This window comes from Strix uralensis, chromosome 24, assembly GCF_047716275.1.
Source record: "Strix uralensis isolate ZFMK-TIS-50842 chromosome 24, bStrUra1, whole genome shotgun sequence".
In the NCBI taxonomy this organism is placed as follows: domain Eukaryota; kingdom Metazoa; phylum Chordata; class Aves; order Strigiformes; family Strigidae; genus Strix; species Strix uralensis.
In genome coordinates this window covers 6,754,966-6,773,399 of record NC_133995.1, presented here as the reverse complement: position 1 = coordinate 6,773,399, position 18,434 = coordinate 6,754,966, and the positions used below count along the sequence as shown (strand labels likewise).

At 50.2% G+C, this 18,434-nt stretch overlaps 1 protein-coding gene across 21 annotated transcripts in view; it reads right to left on the bottom strand.

The window, feature by feature from the left end:
* Positions 1–12,225, bottom strand: part of NFASC (neurofascin) — a 95,640-nt gene extending 83,415 nt beyond the window's left edge. For 20 of the 21 annotated variants that reach the window (XR_012632102.1, XM_074893338.1, XM_074893346.1 and 17 more), the window contains exon 1: positions 12,122–12,225. The gene's annotated coding sequence lies outside the window, so the exon portion shown is untranslated. Of the gene's footprint in view, positions 1–11,528; positions 11,770–12,121 lie in introns of those variants that run through there. The other variant, XM_074893339.1, reaches the window with a different exon arrangement.
* Positions 12,226–18,434: the final 6,209 nt, after the last annotated feature.

Below are 18,434 nucleotides of genomic sequence, written 5' to 3'. Positions count from 1 at the left end.
CTCCTGCAGCTCAGGCTTGGTGCTTTATCAGGGACTAAACATGCCCAGGGCAGCGGCTAGAAAGCAACTCTAACTTAGCATAAAGCTGTTTATTAAAGAAGACACACTTCTTGTTCCTTGAAATGGCAGCATGCAAGAGCGAACATAGTGCTGCCTTCTGCTTGATTAGCCCTGCAAACCTCCTGCACAGTCACACAGAATGAGGCTGACGATCCTGCAAAGTTTCTGGCCAGAATAAACTAACCAGATTTCTCTTCTGCCTTTGTCCCAAAGGAAACTGCAGAGGAAAAGCAGCTGGTTTCTTCTAGTATTTGTACTTGGTGCAGTTTCTGAGTGTTATATATAACAGTATCTATCCTGTTCGCTGCCCCTCTTCATGGGGGGAGGCAGGACTTCAGACAAGCTGTTGCCCATGCAGACAGCAGGACGTTTTGCTGTCATGCAGAATCGCTCCTCTTCATCTTGAAAGCTTACAGGCTGCCATAACACAGAGCGAGAAGGAAGGGGGAGGAATAGTGTGAAATCCAGGAATTCGCATCCATGTAGCAAATCACCTCTCCTGCCTCAGCTCCTCTTCAGGAGGAAGATGCCTTTTATCTGCCTGCTTAACACTTGAGGTTGTATTCTAAAAACCCTCCAGAAGCCCCATTTAACAGTTCAGTGCACCTTTAACTTGCTCTTAAAGCATTTCTATTCTGCTACCAGGATCCCAGCTGTAGCTGTATCCTCATTTCAGACATCTTTTCTAGCTTAAACTCATCACAAAACCTCTAACCACATCCCACACACCCCCCTCAGCTCCCATCCAGAAGCTCAGAGGCAGGGCAGGACCAAAAGGCACCTGAGAATGGGGTTTCAGCCAGTGGCCACAACCCAGATGCTCACAGAGATGCCAAGGAGATGGTCAGAGCAGCAGGACGAAGCCCACACTGTCGTACCGCAAGGGTTCGGGTCCATGGTGCTCCCTCCCTGCTTCCACCGGAGCCACAGCTGCCAGCACAGGGCTATAATTAGCCACAAGCACACGCCAATGGCAACCCAACTCCAAAAGCTTTTCTTTTGCCCTCTAGAGCCCCACGCTGAAGACAACGATGGATTTGTCACAGATTGTGATTCAGAAATAGAAAGACAGTGGCACACATCACTCCGAGTGGCGCGGGGTCCCTCAGCACCAGCACAATTAGGATTTTAGTCAGGTGTCAGATTCACTTGCCCAAGACCAGGACTGTGCTACCTCCAAGGCACATCCCCCTCCGCAGCCTCTCTGGGAAAACGTCCCCACAGCCCGGGCTGAGCCCAAACCCTCGCACCAACCCCACGTGGCGTCTGGCCAACGCTGCCCACCCCGTGGCAGGAGGTAATTGCGCTGCGGGGCTCCATCTGCCTTCCCACATCTCAGCAGCTGTTCAGAATCAATACCAGGAGCATCGCCAGCGCAGCTCAACAACCCCCTTTTACCGGGCAATAGGCAGCATCAGGCAGAAACTGCGTTTCCACTGTAGAAAAGCATTTTTTTGCTTTCTGGCATGTAACTTCCATGGCTGCGCATGTCCCACATCCCTGCTGTTTGCCCGCACTATTTTATTTTGCAAGAGCTCCTTCTGATCAGGAACCACGATTTATTGCAAATTGATTGACATATGCTGACTTGACCCAGGCGAAGGCAGTGATTTAATGCATTCAACAGCCCACAGAATAAATATTTGGCACTAACCCAGGGCCTCAAGGTTTCTAGACACGAGGAGAAAACACACACCAGTCCCTGCAACATGGACAGTCCTCATCTACCTGTGGGGAAACTGAGGCAGGGTATATAAATGGCTGGTTCAGGGTCACAGCCTCCTGGTAGCAGAGCTGGAATTAGAATAAGGACTTCTGGTTTTGTCCTACTGAGTATTTTCAACAACTTTTTAGCTGTATTTTAGGGCACAATCCTGCAATAACAAACAGAGGATGGAACTCAACCTTGAAATTGGAGAAAGCAAAGCAAAAACTTTGAAAAATTCTCTTTTTGGTTTTTAATCTTCAACGCTGAGACCACAAGGTTAAACCAGGCTCCTGTGGTTGGCTCAGCACTCTCGCCCTGCAGGGCCCATCACTCTGCCAACGCCTGCTCCATCAATAGGAGTCATGAAGGCAAAATCCTCCCCTAAATTGAACTGGAGATGATGGGTCTCACAGGGCATCGCTGCCAGGGATGGCTGGGAGGTTGGGAAGGGGCACAAATACCCAGTGGCCCTGACTTCTGTGCCCAGGGCCAGCAGGTTTCCAGAACACCAGAGGCCAGGTCGAGTCTCTCCTGGAGGTGTGAGCACAGAGCTGGGACTTCACCAAACCCCTTCCCACCCATGTCGTGCTGCTCGGAGGCTGCACCCAGAGTTTGTCACTGCAGTAAAGCAGGGATTAAGAGGAACTGGAAGTTTCACTGCTCTCCTGCCAGTTGATCCAGCTCGTCCCTCAGCCGGGCTGTGTCTGGAGCCCAGCCCTCGTACGCCCACAGCCAGCTGTGGAGCAGGGAGGGCAGCAATTGGCCCTGACAAGCCACCCCCGGCGCGACGACACACATTAATGCAAAGCACTTTCCAGCCTCCAAGCCTTCAGTAGGTAGCATGAGCTCCACGGATGCCCTCTGCCACCGCAAGCAGTCCCAAAGCTATCCTTAAGTCAAGCCATCCCACCCCTGCCTAAGCATGTCAGGGATTAGACACTGAGAAGTTCATTAGTGCCACTTCCCTACTTATCACAGACTAAGGCAGGAAGGGGGGGGCAGCGCTGGCGTTACTCGCTGGTCAGCTGCGAGGACGCTGTCCCCAGCTGCGCTGAGTGGAAGCCACACGCTGCTGCTCACTAAAGGCTGCTACGACGCGTGGCTGGAGCTGACACCGTCTATGTGCTGTCTGCTTCAAACAGGAGGGTGATGCTGATCTCTGCCCACGACTCGGCTGGTCAGGGTGGGTCAAAACACCCTCCCGCGACAGCAACCTGCTGCACAGCTTCCTCCAGCACTTCCACTGATGGAAGCCAGAAACACAACAAAGCAACTCACTGGGGAGGCTGTCAAGGGGACGGGGAGGTGGCTCCTCACCCTCCCTGGAGCTACTGTGGAGCTGGGATGTCCCTGTTCTCCTTTCCCAACTCCTGCCTGGGGTCACTTATCAATCTGCACAGAGGCTGAGTTTTGGGTCCCACATCTGGAATGATATCCTGCACCCACAGACCAAAAACTTAGAGAACTTCAGAGCTTCTCTCTTCCTTCTTATCCACTCATTCTGCTGGAGGTTTTTTCCAAAGAATTCCTGCCTGGCTAGTTCAATCCTGGTACACAACAATGCCCTGACAAAGCAGCCCAGAATAATTCATCATCCTTTACCTTAAATTAATGTAGCTTGAAAAGCACATGCTGTTACTCAGAGAACGAGCAGCAGAGCACAGAACTTTTCAGTCCTCTACCAGCAGCAGCAAAGTCAGCAGGTCGCAAGTGCGACACGATTTTCCTCCCATCCAAGGACTCCCTGGTTGTCCAGATGTTGCCAGCTCCCACCTTGACCTCAGCAAACACAAGCCTATGTCATTAAGCACACATAACAGCAGTCCCAGGTGCCATCGCTGTGGCTGCACCCAGAGCCAGCTGGGGTGTGGCGCCCAGGGCAGCTGCACAGGCATCTCACATCGTGATAATATCTCATCACTTGCAGCAAGAGGAAAGTGCCTGCAAGACTTTCACAGGCAGCTGAGGTACTGCAAGGCCTTGCAACCCGCAGGACAGCCTCCTATTGCTGGTGCTGTTATTTTTGCTACCCCTACAAAGACTTTTCCAATTTAATTTTTTTTAATGTAACCCAGTGGACTAATAGCGTGTTCTAGCAAGTAAGACCACGTCTAAGGTGAAGCAAATCAGGAGCTGGGCTAGCAGATATTTCTGAGGACAAGGAAGAAGATCCTTCCACAGTACCAGGAGAGGGAAATGCCATTTAAAAGCAGACACCACTCTAGCAAAGCCCAGACTGAATGAAGACTAAATAAGAGCTGACAACCTGACATTTGAAAATGCAATTAGCTGCCTTGTAGAGACACCCTGTTATCTTATTGTTAATTATATGTTTGCTCAGTCTAAGAGGCAATACACTTATTTAAAATTCATTCTCAGGCTCTCCTGCTTTGACTGGTCCCTTCAACCAAGAGCTCCTGTCCTTCCCCCCCACCCCAACCCTACCTCACAGGGTTACGGTGAATTTGATTTCCACAAAAGGACCATGCTACCGTGTATTATATAACTGCCATTATAAACCTGCTCTTGGGGAAGCATCTAGAGCAGCAAGTGAATTCCCAAGACAAGAGGTTCTTGGGAACAATTGGATGCCAGTGAAAGAGCTGAGACTCACAGTTCCAGGAAAGTGCCAACCCTCCCCAGAAGTGACAATCCCAGTCACCCCACTGAATTTAACTAACCTGTTTCTGCAGCACTTGATGCAGGCTCTGCAATCAGAGATGTATTTATTCTTATACAAGCCCCTAACTCCTCTCTTAATTGCGATGAAGTTGTCTTTTAAACATATTAACATGCATCATGGACCAGGGCCATTTTATGGACATAAACATAATTGACATTTGTCTTGCAAGGCGAGTTAGGGGGAAGGAAGGAGCATTACAGCTGAGCAAATACAGCGATCTCCAGGGTAAAAAGCCTGCCAGGAACATTTAGAAAGCACAGGCTCACCACCTGGCACTCACAGGAACCAGTCCCACCTCCATTCCAAAACCAAGGCTCTCTGGAAAGGTGGATCTATTTGGAGAGGAAAGTCAGAGTAGCAAGGCAGACAAGGAAACCTGAGTCCATGGAATACATCAGAGAGAAGCCTCCTATACTGGGCTCAAGCCAGATTAGCCTCACAGCTGTCACCATGGCCAGGAGAATTCAGACGAGGTCAACCAAAAATACATAGCTGTGGAACCCAGCTGCTGATAGTGCTGGAAAATAAAACCCTGTGGGCCTTGGTAACTGGATACCAGAGCTGTCAATAAGAGATGTCAGTCTGTGATATGCAACATAATATTTTGAAGGACACTCCTATTATACACATATTTATCTTCTAATAAGTGCAGCCCATGTATTTTGTATAAACTAATACATGTATGAATTAACCCTAACTTTTCTGGGCATAAGGGAAGGAGCACCTAGTTTTGACAGAAAGTTCAGTTTTAAGACGTTTTACATTAGAATCTGAATTTACTAGATATAGTGGAAGAAGGAAATAAGATTATCAATATTAAGTAAGTTGATTTGATATGGTTATCAAGAGGCTGTTCTCAGTGCACGCGTAGCTTCACTGGAGAGGGCATCAAATCCTACCTAGCTATGCTCTCTTGAATTTGCAAAGGGAAAAGTAAAAATAAGTCAAGATTTATGTCCCCAGACGCACTGCGAGCCTTGCAATTCAACTGCAGACAGACTGCTCCAAATGACAGTGCCAAAACATGGTCTGGGGCATGCCAGATGTGTCATGAAAGGAGGGTTGGCCTGAGAGGAGCTTCAGGGGTCCCATGCATGCTGTCACATGTGCGTGGCTACAAAGCCTCGGTTCTCTCATTCCCTCCTCCCTCCCACTTGCCTGCACACATCTGTGAACACGTCACAGGGATCTGAACAGAAACCAATGAGCTTGCAACAAGCAGTCTTTGTTGCTGGGTCTGGTAGGAATCTGAAAGCAAGATTTCACGAATCCTGACACCATTTAAGTGACAGCAAGAAAGAGAGCTTTTTCTGTGCCCTGAACTCAATAAGGGTACAGCTCAGCATACAGATGTGTCTTTATCAACTGCAGAGCTGGGCTGTGCTGTTGGGCATATTAGTAACTCTCCCAGCTATCACAAACAGGGCTGTGTAATTAAACACGAGGCGGCTGGTGGTACCATACCCTACTGTGGAACTGCTAAGAGCCTGTGGAACAAGATGCAGGCTGGCTCCAAGTACTAATCATCTAAATTGCTTGAGGAAGAGTGACATTTACCACCACTCACACACCAGAGCACGGGCAGCTCCTCATTAACTGAGCAGACTACGTGTAAAGCTTCCAGGAGCAAGTCAAGATCCAGGGCTGGTCTTCAGCTTTTCACTTTGTTGGGGGAGAAGGGAGCACTGTAATTTCTTTTCCTCCCTCCTAGCCCCCAGGCTACTGAATATCCAATAAAAGCTGCTGTGAATATCCAATAAAAGCTGCTTCACGGTGATGTGAGGATGGGCGATCTTTGTACATGAGAAAAGGTTCTCAAAGTGATGAAGACGGGGAGTGGATTATTTTGCTTCCTGCTGGTGAAAACTCTTAAGGTAACAGGATCGCAAAACAATTCTGTTTGCGAGGGACCACAGCAGGCCAGCTAGTCCAACCATCAGCTGAAAGCAGGATCAGCTGTAAGGTCAGGCTTTATCCAGTCTTTAAAGCACCCATCCAACAAGGGTGGAGACCACCCAGCCTCTCGGGATAACCCACCCTACCACCCGACAGCCACGCTGGAGGGGGGAGGATTCCCCCCCCCCCGCCTTTGCATCCATTTGCAACCTCTTGTTTCAACCTATGTCTGTCCTGGGAAGGACAAGGACTAACGCGGGGGGCCCGAGAGCCGCCCCCGTCCCCCGGGGCGGGCCGGCGGTTCAGCACCCTGGAGAGCGGCCGGGGCGCCCCGCAGGACCGGGACAGGGGAGCCCCGGCGGGGCCTTTCTCCCACCCACGGACACTCATTTCCTTCTAATTCCCTGCCCCGTGGTGATTTTCATTCTCCATTGCTAACTCCACCCTTTAAGCATCTTTCCCTGTTGAAATTTGGGGGTGGGATACTCTCTCAGGCGCACGCCGTCATCTACGCGTTTGTTTGCGTCTTCAGTGTAAAATATACCTAGAATCGCCGAATCATTTAGGTTGGAAAAGACCTTTAAGATCATCAAGTCCAACTGTAAACCTAACGCTGCCAAGTCCACCACTAAACCACATCCCCGAGTCTTACATGGAATGAAAAATCTTTAAAAAAGCAGGGAGTGTACATCCTACTTGTGCACCCAATACATGCAGGAACCAAGCAAATTAAACGGAGAGCCTGAATGTTTATTCAAGAGCACTGCTCCGAGTAGAACACAGAAGCCACTTCTCCTCCTCAAGAAGCAACTACTTAAATGAAAAACATGAGCAACAGGTTGGTGCCTAGGGTGGTCTCCTCAATTTTAGAGGCACTGCATTTTCTTTTGACTTGGAGCTTCTTAAAGTTAATAGGGCAACTAGGAAAAGTAAACATTTCATAGCAGGAAGGAGACTGTGCTACATTTTCCGCAGATTCAAGGAGAGTCCTATCCACCTCGCAGCTCACACGGCAATTGCCAGCCCTGCCCATCTGTGCCAGGGCATTTCAGGAGGAGTACAGTATGCAGGCTGACAGTGAGACCGTATCATACTTGCTGTGACTTAGCAGGTCTGTAAGAACCCATCGGTCCCCGTGCTGGAAGACAGCAAAATCCTGTCAAGGTGGCATAAAGCAGTAGAAAACCTGCCAGAAATTCAGATGAACCTCCAGGTTCACCTTGCACCAAGCCCCTGGGTTATGCTCCCTTTAACTAGTCATCTGTAAGGATCAGTGTTTGATTCCAAAGGTGAGAAGGCAGCATCTAGGACAGCCCATGTGCCGTATTTATCAGCTATACCTAGGCCATGCTTTGAATGTGAGATTATTTGTGACAGGCAACAGCAGTGCCCATTGGGGCAGGGCCTGGCGGGAGGTGTGTCCACCCCGGACTGCACAGACCTTCACGTATGAAGCTGTCAAACCCTCTCAGATTCCATTGGAGTCACTGGGACTGGAAGGCGCTCAATACCGTGCTAGATTGAACCTTGGCTGTACCAAGAACCCTCTTCCCAGTGCTGATGCTTCTCTGGCAGCCTCAGGGGCCAGTTTAGGCTTAACTGAGTAGCAGAGTGATGTCAGCAAAAGATTTCTAGATGCTGCTTTTTGAAGGAAAGTCTCCATTCCCTGATCCCAAGACCTGCACCCTCTCTTTTGTCCAGCTCTGCCTGCAGCCAGGGCAGATACTTTGCTCTCCTGTGCTCTTGGGCTGTTCCCACTAAGTTGCATTCCTGCAGTGAGAATTACAGGACCCAGTTATCACCGGTGGCAAGGGGATGGGGTGAGATCCAAAGGACTCTGAACTGAGGGAAGCCAAAGAGGCAAGGCAAAGACTTGTCCTTGTGTAGCATCCTTGGGAACTTCTACCTGGTTTAGCCATGCAAAAGCATCTCTATTTGTTCAGTTGTTAATCCTTCTCCTCCTATCTCATTAACTAGGAATGGTGATCCCTATAAGCAGGGCTGAAGTCTAAATCCTCCTCTATTTTAATCCATAATAACACAGAACAGTTTCTTTCAGATCTGGATTAAAAAAAAAAAAAAGGGAGGGGGATTATTTAGCATAACAACAACTTCAAGCAAATTAATTCTGAGCTGGATCTCTAAAATTATGTAACAATTATCTTGGACAGCAAAGGTAAAAGAATGGAGGTATGACCCACTTCAGAAGGAGGAAAAAAAAAAAGAACAGAAGTCATCCAACAACATTTAAAATAAAGAAAATTATTTTTGAAAGAAGTTACCCACAGGGCAGGGAGACAAGCTAGACCTCTCTGACAAGATTTGCTAGAGCCTTTCAAAAACTCTAACTGAATACAATCCTTGGTTTGAGCTGCCTGCTCTCGCTTTTAAGATACAAGGGAATATTTTGGTAAGGGCACACTAAACCCAAGGAACAGTAAAGATTCAAAGGGGAAGTACCAGAGTTTAGGTTTCTTTCATGGATTTTTAAAACTCTCCTCCCACGTTTTGCTTTTATTCAAATTCAAGTAAAAACTGATTTTCTGTACGTAACCCAGAGATATTCAGTGTGAACAACTGTAACGGATTTAAATCCTCACAATTCAGCTGCATTTTTATTTCACCTAAACAAGCAGAGTTTCACAACTGTGCAGAAACCAGGGGATTTCACATCTCCCTGAAGTTCTGTAACAACAGAAATGAAGGAGCTCTGCCTTACCATTCAGGTTTATCTACATATAAAGTTAAGTGCCGATAAGATTTGAGAGCCTGACGCTGCACAGACAACTAAATTAAAACCCCACAGAAGTCAACGCACACATGCTACTTCTGTATGGAGAAGAAAGAAATTCAGCAGCTCCTGCTGAAGGCTCACAGTAGCGTCAGAACTGCAGAAGTGTCCTGGGAATTTGGCTGTTTAATTTCCCCAGATTTCTTAAACAATCTCAAGCGCAAACCTTTTACTCGTAGGCTCCTCCTTAACAGAGCAGACCAAGAACAAGATGGAGCCAACACTCTGAAGCTCTGAATAACCTGCACAAGCCTTTGCTCTGCCCAGGTAGGCTTCATTTCTAGAAACACTGACATTTATCCAGACAGCACTTTGTTAGAGACACCCCATAACTACCACACTTCTGCTAAGTGGGGTTAAAAGGATGACAGGAACGGATAAAAGATTCAAGTTTGGCAAGGTACTTGGCACCTATGAATAGTTCACCCAGCCTTCTCCCAAGGACACTAGGTCACCCAACCAGGTCTGAAACAGAGCATCGGAAGTAAAAAGCATTTCAGTGGAAAGTTAAACTACTTTAAAAGCCGTCTATTTACCATTTCCCACCAGCCTGAACCAAGCACCAACAAAGGGCCCTTTGCCTCCCATCCATGTCCATTCTTCCTTTTCTCCTGATCGCAGGCAACACCAACAGCTGCCTGGGTCTGCATTTACAGCTTTTCATTTCTATTCCCACGCAGTCCCCGACACACAATATAGACACGTTGCCCTTCACGCCTGGTCTCAACACCTTCCCCGCTCACCACGTGTGGGCTGCACCCGGCAGCTCGCCCACGAGACCCTCAGTGCCCTCCTTCGCAGGAGGGATCAACCACGCCAGGCCCTACACACAGGAGTTTCTTGCAAGTAGCCTCCTTGCAGGGTCTCAGGCAGCCGGCAGGAACGCAGATATGAAGAATGAAACCTCATTTCTTGCAGTTCTTATTAAAGATATTTGACCATCTTTGATGCTTGGGCACTGCAGAAAGCCTTTGTGGTGGCACTTTGCCAGCAGCAGCATCGATTTTATACACAAGACCCATGAAGATAAAGACAATTAGATCACAGCTAGGCAAATAATTCATTATGAATTAATACCATTTGAAAGCTTGGGATATTTTCCATTTAATCATTAGTTGGGAAAAGAGATGATTGGATTGACTGACTTAGTTTAAACCAGATCCCTAGCCACAGCCAAGGCAACACAACTCGGGAAACACTGCGGCCTGCAGTAACCCCCAGCGAGACACCGGAGATGATGTTGGAGCTTTGTTATTACGACAGCCAGCACTATCACACAGCTCCAGCTCAAGCAAGACAAAGCCAGTCCCCAGGTCTCAACCCCTGTAAACAAAGTCCATTTTCAAATTTAACAACTTGAGCCCATCCTCCGTCAGCTCAGAAGACCTCCATGCATTATTAATGTTGGACTCGCATTACAGCTACACAAAAAAGGAAAGTCAGCAAGGGCCCAGCCTGAAGCTGTTACACAGAAAGAATGTGATGCTGGATTTGAGCAGTTATCTTTCAAGGTAGGCCACGCAGAGAAGTTTTCTGGAAACAAAGCAGTCACTCTGACGATCAGTTTAGTTGTCTGCCAAAGGGTGGGTGTTTTACAGAACCACTGTCAGCAATAAAGGAGTCAGCATCTCAATAAAAGTCACAGGATTCTTGCTTTTGTCCTTAGCATCTGACAGGAGCACCCCGGAAACACTGACAGCGCCACAGTATCCATCTTAAAACAGTCAGGCGTCTGGTCTGCATTTCAGTATTCCAGTTTTTCTGCAAGATATGCATCCCCCTGCCCCTTTACTCTGCCTCTTTCAAAAAGCAGACAGAAACATCCCCGTTTGACTTCCCGAAGTGCTCCATAGCCCACACACTATTCCAAGGACCTGACCTTGAAAAAGAATCTCAAAGACAGCATTCAATAGGAAAAAGAAAGACCTACCCAAGCAGGAAACCCCACGAGCCTTTCCCAGTTTTAGGAGGGACAGGATTTCCTAGAGAAAACCTCCCTCGACCCCCCCATAGCCCCCCTGCATCCCCTCAGCACCATGCCCAGAGGCCTCACCAAGATGCAAGAGTGCATCTCCCCGCGCCCTGTCCTCCAAGGAGCAACTAAGGCCGTGGAAGAAGATACTACGCTGTGCTCAAGCCGAGCAGTACCTCTTCCAGGCCCAGAGGACTCCCACCTCAGACACGGCCACGCACGGGTAGCAGAGCTCCCTTCAGCCTCTGCAGCCCATTTCTGAGCATCTGCCGGAGATGGGGAGCAGCTGAGCCGCCCGTACAGCCGGGAGTACAAATGATTCAGCACTTTCCCCACCTCCAGAAGCCTGATCGATAGCAGCGAGCTGCTCTGCAGGCACAGCCAGAGCATGCAGATTAAAAATACGGCAGTCACTAACCGCTGCTCTCCGGCGAGGCCCAGCTCCATCCAACGCCGCATCGCGACCCGGGTGTTTTCAAAGAGCCCTCGCCGATGAGGCCGGGGGATGTATTTTGCCAGCCCAGGATGTTTTAGAGGGAGAACATGAATCCACCCCCAAACATGAGAAGGAAGAAGCAGGGTGTAGCCTCCCCGCAGAGCAAACCTTCCTCCCCAGGAGCTTTCGGGGCCCAAAACGTGCCCTGTCACACCCAGGTCTCTCCCCGGGCTGCGTTTCCCCTTCCTGCACCCCGTCCCCCCCCGAACGGACACCTCAGGATTTTATCGCACGCATAGACACGATGTCATGACGTAAGAGCAAAAATCCCATCACATGCCCAAGCCCGCTACCCAGCTCCCCCCGCATGCGGCCCCGGGGGAGGGAAAAATGGGGAGGGGGTGGGGGGGAACCCCCAAACAGCGGGGCCGCAAACCCATAATAAGGATACGGAGTCAACACCCCCTCCCCGCCCCAGCCCCAGCCATGCCCCGGGGCTGCCGCAGCTGGACCGACCGGAGCATCCCCCGGGGAGCCTCCCGCAGCCCGGTACCCCCCCACACCCCCCCGCTTACCCGCTCCGGGAGCGCCGGGGCTCGCCGCAGCCGGGCTCGGTGCTCCGCACTGCGCGCTCCCGGGCGCGACCGCGCCGCACTGCGCGCTCCGGAGCGGACGGGTGAGCGCGCCCCGGGAGGAGGCCGGGAGGAAGGCAGGGGCTGGCGGGGAGGGGGGGGGTGTAAGGCGGCAGGGGGAGGGGTTCATTAGCGGCGCTGTTAATTAGCAGCTGCAGCCCCTCAGCGCGCTGCCGGCCGGCACCGGCTCTACAGCCCCCAAAGTTCCCGCAGGCACTAAAAGCACCAACCGGGGTCACGCACCACGCGGGGCCCAGACTCTAAAACCTCTAGATTTAGGCTCCAAAGCCTCTACAATATCTCGATTTTTTTTCGGGCAGGGAAGGACAAGGCTTTTTCTGAGCGCTGGGAGTCACCCGGGTGAAGAGCTGTGGAGGAGCCCCCGGTTACAGCACGTTTCGTGCCATCCCCCCCCCCCCGGAGCTGCGGTCGCCCGTGGGGGGTCTCTGCCACGCAGGGCACTGCGAGGAGTGTCCCAGCTTGGCCCTGGGCACGGTGGCAGCTGGTGGCTCTCTGCAGTCGGGCACTGTCCCCCGCCGAGTGACCCAGCAGAGGCTTCTGGTAACATCACAGCCCAGACATCTCTTCAGTGACTTGGTTATCAGAAATGTCAGTTTAATTAAAGCCTCCCTCATCTAGGAAACACTCACAGCGAGATTTGCCGCTCCCCTCGCCATACATTTTATTACGTTACAAATATTCTGCTGAGGTTGTGAAACTTAAACTAACACAGCCACTTTCTCTAGAAACAGCACACTGATCCTTACTGATATAATGTACCTTCTAGACAACATACACTGAACGTGCTGACACACATCATATATTCAAGCCTTTTTGGGGTTTATCACAAAAAAGTACTGAGGTCCCCAGCTTAGCCCAAAAGCTACATTTGCATTTACATGTGTCACCATCCCATGAAAGTCAGTGAAGAATTCACATGTCAGAAGTCAGATGCGTGTCCTGCAGGGTCTGCTGGACCACCAGAGAAAACCTCCCTCACAGGAGCTGGGAAAGAAGCTGCAGAGTGCAGTTTTGCTGTTGGGTAATAGATGCAGTAACACAAAACCAGATTCAGAGAGCAGGTGCGGCAGGACAGCAACAGCCCAGCTGTTACAAACCAAGGAAGATAAATCAATTAAGAATAGCTGAGACACTGCAAAACCCAGCGCTGAACGGAGCTCCAGCCACCCATCCCCAACTGCCAGGGGGCTGGTGAGAGCACGGGCAAAAGCTGAACCGTACACAGGAGCAAAGAGGGATCAGGAGCAGAGTAGAAGGAAGCCAGGCGTCTAAAAGCTGGGGCCTTTTACTGTCAATGTCCCTGAGGCACAGGCCTACCTCCCTTCCCCTGCGGCTGCTCAGCACCTTTGGAAACATGAGATTTCATCAGGCTTTGCCATTTCTGCAGGGATCCCGATGCTCGGCTGGATTCAGGGCGGGAGTATGGAAAGTCACTCAAGAGCTCCCTCTTAAACAGTGCCGAGTGCTCCCCCCTCCAAGGCACCAACGGCTGTTAACTCCAGAGGGATCCGAGGGCACGCTGCACTTCGTGAGCTGCTCAGGACCTTGCAAAGTTCACTTCTCCTTGTTCCTGAAACATCCCTCCTCTCCTGTTAGTGGTATTGGCTGCAAAACAGCCTGCTGGGATGGAACTGAAACATCCCTTCCTGCTTTTGGAAGTCTCTTTGCAGAGAATCCCATCTGGAGGAGGACACTGCCTACCTGCATCACACAAATACTGATTTGCAACATACGGTGCTGATCTGTGGTATGAACAAAAATTTGCTTACTCTTTGTTGTAGCTACTTCTGGGAGATGCACTGGAAGAAACGGCGAGTGGAGCCCTGATTGTTCAGGCATGTGTACGTGGGGGAAATGAAACTGAGACACGTCTCCTAGCCTGCATCTCTGTCTAGGGGTAACCAAAGCTGGTGCAGCAAGGATCAAATAGTCAAGAGCAATAGTTTGTTGCAAACCATTGGCAAAAATCAGCATGAAGCTAGGCCTAGGTGTGTGGTGTTTGCCAGCAAGCACACGGATGGACGAGGAGGACATCCCATACCAACAGAGACACACGTATGTGCACTGGTTATCGAGCCAGACCTTCCTGCGGGGCAGAGCCCAGCCAGGGCAGGCGAGGGGCTGACTGCTCCCTCCTTGGCTCTGATCCCGTGCCAGATCCACTCGGGATATTTGTCCTCACTCAAGAGCTCATAAAGGGTCCCTTCCTTTGCTTTCTCCCTAGAGATCCCCTGCAATCAAATTAACATGGTTAACCAGGGAAAGGGTAATGAGGAGAAATTAGATGAGGTCCTCTCCTCCAACCAATCTCTTTGGAAAAAAAGTATTGATCAGCCTTAAAGCATTTGCACTTGGAAAGATGGATTTATGGGCACCCTGCTATGACACTCGAGCCTTTCAGGAAAGGCTGGTGATGGATGCACATCCCAGGCACTTTGTTTTAATGGAGCAGCAGCTTCACTTGCCCCTAGGACATAAATCATTGTGCTGTTGCAGCCAGTCTGTGCTTCCCTAGTTGAGCGCACAGGACACGAAGCCCTTCCCATCTGTAGCTGCAGGAGCACTGGCAGAGGTATCTTGCCTCATTAATGCACCTGCAGTTTTATCCAGTATTGATGCAGAGGATTTAAAACCCGGACTGGCATTTAAATACACTTATCCTGACATTTGCTAAGCCACCGCAAGCATGCAATGCAGCCCAGACTTCTATTCCTTCGGAGCCAACAATTTAAAAGGGGAAGGAGGGATCCTTCAGCTCATAAGCATCCAGCTGCAGAGGCCTCAGATCCCCCTTGCCAGCAATACCAGACCTCTGCAACTGCAGAACGATGCAAAAAACCTCCTACCGCTACCAAACCGCCCGTAAGGCTGCGGTTGGTGGTGGGTGCCCAGGACTGACGGGCCAGGCTGGAGCCCTCCATCGGCCTGGCCCAGCCGTCCGTTATCCGGTGCTGCCATCTGCTGCTACACCAAAGCGATGTTTTTCCTGCTAAGGACGATTATTTTTAGCGTGCACAAAACCCAGCTCACAAAATCCACAGTTGTTGCAAACCTCGCCTGCCTGTCTCAGCGGACTGGGGAAATCGGCAGGTGGTTTGCAGCAAACTGGGAGAGCCGCTATTTCATTTCCCTACAAGTGCTCATCAAAGAGGATGAGCTCCTTGGCGCTGGGATAAAGGTTTCTCTCTGTGCATATGGCAGGCACAGACGCGAAGGGAAAGAATTGCAGGTGGCTAGGCGAGTGCTCCGCACCCCGCGGAGAGATGGACTTGGTGTCAGCCAGGCACGCTCCAGCCTTCATTGCAGGAAAGGTTTCCTTCAACTGTTAGATCTAGAAAAAAACCCCTTTCTTTGCCTGCTTGTGACAATCAAGACTGCGCCCACCCCAAAACAGAGGTTGGTGAAATCCCAAGATGCGATCAAGTAGGTCCACAATGAAATACTGGAATTCCTGTTCCTGAAGCAGCAGAGACACCAACTGAACTTGCCCTAAAAAATCTTTGCAAAACATCCCAAAGCAGATGTTTCTCTAAAAATTGCCTCTAATACCCCCATCTTTACCTGGATCAAATTCCCCTGCACCGTTTGCAGCCCCAGGCTCACAGCTCCGGTCCTGGTCGCGGGAACGGTCCAGTGGGGTGCTGGCGGTGGGGAGCCGGCTCTGGGGACCCGGGGGTGCTGTCGGTCCCGAGGCACAGCCGAGAGCAAAGCCCACAGCGCCCAGGCAGCCACCCAGGGACAGAGACCTGTTACACAGCTCCAGGCATTCCCACTATCACCGCCTCACCATGAAATATTAAGCAGCTCAATGTGAACAAAGCTTTGCTCTGGTGCTGCTCTTCCCAGAGTTCATGATCACAGATACAAGAGTCCAGGCAGCTTTGCCCAGCATTTTCCCTCCCTTTCCCCTGCAAACATCACCTTTTGGGGCCAGACAGGTTTGCATTGCATCCTGTGCTCCCCAGCGCTTGCCCTCTCAAGCCTCCTGTTTTGCATGAGGGGGTGGGAAAAAGATAAAAACAAAGAAGATGTTTTCAAGGGGAAGCTGAATTATGTCATTCCCTTATAGCTCCTCAGCATCCCAAGGAGGGCTTGAGAGGAAGTGAAGGGGGGGGGGGGAGAAAAAAACCCCAAACTCTTTACCTTTCCCTTGCACAACTCCATCTCTCTCTCTCTAATCACACCTTGCGAGCACTTCTTACTTATTTACTGCCAGAGGATTCAGAGCTTGCTCAACTAGAAAAGACTAAGCCAGCGTGCCTGTGCTTATAGCACCTTGATTTCTAATGAGTCAGCTGCTTATTAGGCAAGAAGGCAGTAATGTTGCCCCATCATAAAATCTAAAGATTTCCAGCACTCTCCAGATGGCAAATTTAAAAGGTTATACTTCCTGAAACACCCTTCTGCATCAGGTATCTTGTACAGTACCCATCTTCGCTATTGCTTACTATGAAGAATAATGTACATTGCTTTTGTTTTCTCTCATTTGATGAAGGAATTGTTAGTACAGAGCACACCTACAAAAGTATCTCGTGGCTCCTGCAGAAGTCAGGCTCTACCTGTCAGAGCCTGGGAAAACCTGCTCGGGAGCCTATCTTCAGCCTGAAGCGAACACCATGAACCTGTTCCACGTGCTACACCACTAGATTGCAGCAAAACACCAGTTTCTGCTGCCAACACACTTGCTGGACGAGAGAAAGGAGCAAACAGAGCAGCGTGCGGCACTGGAACACCTTGCAACCCCTCGAGCAAAGATCTAGGTGAGAAATCCTGCAGAAAGTGAGCGGCAGCAAAGAAAACCACTGCCTTTAGGATGCACACAAGGGTGTCTTGCGCGCTCGGTTGGGCTGAAAGCCCATCCCATAGGTGCAGCAGTCAGCATATTAATAATACTGATAATAATACTCAGCCGGTTTGGTATGTAACCATGGAGGTGAATGTTACAAGCCAGTCCCAGTGAAACTGCACCATTGTTTTCTACCGAGTTTGCACAAACATTTGGCAGACTTGAACCTTGGCTGTGAATCCCAGAAGGAAAAGGTGACCTAGAAGAAACCCATGAGCTGACAAAGCCAACGTGTTCCTAGAGCTGGAGGGACTGACAAGCAGCGGTGGCTGCCACCAAACCACTCCCCCGTAGTTCTCTTTGTAGAGTGAAGTCAAGAGGACTGTTACGTGCTGAGCGCTCTTGAACTTCAACCCACTGGGCTTGAGCTGGGATCAATGTTTTGGAGCTGAACTTTAGGCTCCGAACTTGAACACTTTGGTCTCAAACTCCAAAGGTCGTGTTCTGCCTTCTGTCGCTGTGTGCCTTCAAGCCCACCTCCGGCAGCCCGCACCACCACTCCGCGCGGGAGGGGACGTCTGCAGCCCCTCGGTGGGCAGTTCTGTCGCTGGGGGTGATCCAGGCAGCCTCCTACAGACAGCAGGAACAAAACGGGCTTCCTGTGGTTGCTAGAGCAGGCAGATGTAACTGAGCACATCCAAAGAGCTACCAGAGGCACCCTCCCTGGTGACGAGTTTGGCCATATTTTAGTCAAGACCTTCTGCATTTCCATTGGAGCCCCCGAAGGACCCAGGACTTCCACCGCTATCACTAGCCTAGCAGATTTCTCACAGTTATAGCAGATGATTTTACAGGGTTCTCTGGAAGGAAGACATTTAGATGTGCAAAGCATTCATTAATCATGAATAATTAATAATTAACAATTATTATTTAAAATACCAGGGCAGGAAAAATCCCGGTGTGGATATTTTTGATTTGTAAATGCCAGTCTTTTAATTAAAAGAGAGGGAATATAATCATCAGTCAACTGTTTTTAACAACTCGCATTCTGGGGTTTGGCTGCTGGATGCATTAGACAGAAAAGGGCAGCGGCTTTGCCGGAGCATCGAGAAATTTCGAGCCTGAAGGATGTGCCCTGGCAGAAACATCCAGTCCTGGGGCCGGGAGCCGTAAGGGATTTCTCAGCATTTGGGCCATCACTCAGATAACTGCTGCCTTGTCACTAACGCCTTCATGGGGCTTCGGTGCCAAGAGGAGACACGTCCAGCTGGTTGCACCGTGTCTGGCACACGTCAGTCCTAAAGCAACCTCTCTCCTGGGGATCAGTGGGAAACTCTGGGATTGTATAAACCACAGGTGAATTAAAGGGTCCAGAGAAGACAGCGGAAGCAAGGGACAGCAGGGAAAGCCCAGATTAAAAGCTGCACAAGCAGTTAATTCCAGGAAAAG